Source organism: Hippopotamus amphibius, unplaced genomic scaffold (genome assembly GCF_030028045.1).
Source record: "Hippopotamus amphibius kiboko isolate mHipAmp2 unplaced genomic scaffold, mHipAmp2.hap2 scaffold_292, whole genome shotgun sequence".
NCBI lineage: Eukaryota > Metazoa > Chordata > Mammalia > Artiodactyla > Hippopotamidae > Hippopotamus > Hippopotamus amphibius.
The window spans coordinates 62,501-64,777 of record NW_026648411.1 but is presented as its reverse complement, the minus strand read 5'-3'; positions in this window follow the sequence as shown (position 1 = coordinate 64,777).

The following is a 2,277-nucleotide window of genomic DNA, read 5'->3' as shown; positions in this document are numbered from 1 at the left end:
CCCCCCGCGTCCCGCTCCGGAGGTGGGGACCGGCTCGGGCCGAGCGTTGAGGCCGGTGGAGGCCGCCACGGGCTCGGTGGTGGACGCGCGTGCGTCCCGGTCGTCAGATGCTTTCGGGCCGATGGTTTTCCGAGCCGGACTCCAGAGGTGAGGACCGGCCTGGGCCGCCAGCGGTGACCCGGAGAGGCTGGCCCGGGCCTGGGTGCGTTGCCCCGTGGGCTCCGGGCGTCTCCCTGGAGAAATGGGTTCAAGTCCCGATGGGTCCGGAGACGTGGACGGACCGGCCCCTGCTCGCGCAGGTGGCCGGCGAGGGTGCACCCGGCCTGTCAGCGTGCCCGCGTGGGTCCCGGTCGTCGGACGCGACTTTGTCTCCCCCCTCCGCTCTCCACCCCGAGTCCGGGCCGGGAGGTGGGGACTGGCGCGAGCCATACTGGGTGGCCCGGGGAGGGGCTCCCGGGCCCGGGCGTGGTCCCTCATGGGGCCCGCTCATCGGAGGCGGCTCGGAGGGGTGCTGTGTTTCTTTCTTGGAACCAAGTCCTGGCCCGGAGACTCGGATGGACCGGTGCCTGCCCGCGTGGGGGGACCGGGGAGGGCGTCCCCAGCCCGCTCCCTCTCCCCCGTGTCCCCGGCCCACTCTGCCACCCCTCCATCCCCGGGTCGACCAGGTGGCCCCGGGCGCTCCGGGGCAAGTGTGGATGGGGAAGTGTTGGGGGCAGGTGGCCGGACCGAGGTTCCGGGGGCCCCCGTGAACCTCGTGGGTGGGCCCCGCTGTCGGGCGCGATGATTTCTTCCGCCGGAAATGGGGCCTTTTTGCCACCAGATAGGTGCTGACACGGTGTTCTTCTGCGTCTGTCGCCGATAGACGCTGGGGCTCCGGACGCGGGCAGGACTCCGGGCTGGGGGCGGCTGTCTGACGCCCGGCTCGGTCCTTGCCGCTTGAGCTGCCCGCTTGGGCCTGCGCGCCGGCTCTTGCGTGCGCGTCCGGCTGCCCCGACCCGCGGTGCCGCCTCCGGCCTCTGGCTGAGCCCGAGGGCGGCGGGGCCAGGTGGCGTCGGGTGCTCGACCCTGTGCGCTGCCCCCGCTGCAGGCACCCGGTGGTGAGTGGCCGGCACGACCCCACCCCACAGGCTCTGTGCCCCGTGTCAGGCGTTCTCGTTCTGGGGTGGCTGGCTGCTCTTTGCCCGAGACGAAGGGGCGCCGGCGAGGCGGAAGCGGGCCTCCGTGTGATGGGTCTTCGCCGTGCCTCCCCTGCGGGCCTCCCCCGCCGTGGCTTTAGGCTGGGTGGGTCAACCGATTGATGTGGTGGTGCCACGCTCCGCTGGGCTGGGCCTAAGCCGTGCCAGACGAGGGACGGACGTTCCTGGGGGACGGGACCGCTCTTCTCGTTCTGTCCGCGGGCTCCTCGCCTCTCTTCCGCCCCGCCTGCCGGGGTGTGCGGAAGGCAGGGGTGCGGCCTCCGGCCCCGAACCCGCGGTCTCCCGCCCCCGCCTCCCAGCGTGGGCGGGGACCGGGGTCCTCGGACGCAGCAGACGCTCTCGCTGTGCCTCTTTGGCGTACGCCTCGCGAGCGGCCCTCCCCGCGGCGGGGAGGGCCGCCCCGCCGCCACGCTGCGCGCCCCCCGTCGGTGTGCGAGCGTGCCGCGCCTGGCCCTCCGTGGTGCTCCTGGAGCGCTCCAGGTCGTCCCTCAGGTGCCCGAGGCCGAGCGGTGGTGTTGTTCCCCTTTCCCAGCGTGTCCCTCGGGTCTCCGCCACCGTGGCGGGTGCCGTGAGCGGCTCTCTCTTGGGGGGGTCGAGACGGTAAGGGAGGTGCGCCCGCCTGTTCCCCCCGGCGGTGGGGCCAGGGGCCGCCTCGTTGTGCTGGTCCTCAGCGGCGTGCCGTGGGGGCCTGAGCTTGGCCGAGCGCACGCCCCGTGTGGTCCCCACTACGTGGGGGGCTGCGCGCGGGCGTGGGAGCGATCGTGGGGGCCGGGGCCTGTGAGAGAGGGGGCTGTGTCACGCATCTTGGGCGTGCTCCCCCTCGAGGGCCCGAGGGGCGAGCCCGAGGGCAGCAAGCCTTACCGAGGTCGTGCCCCGGCCCTGGCCGCGAACGCTCCCGTGGGCCGTGTGCTTACCCATACCGCAGACCCCCTCCCCTCCAGGCGACTGGAGGAGGTGTAGGCGGCTCACGGAAGCGCCTCTGCGGGCCCGAAGGAGAGGCGCTGAGTGGGGGATGACGCGCCCTCGGTGAGAAAGCCTTCTCTAGCGATCCGAGAGGGAGCCTTGGGGTACCGAACCCCCC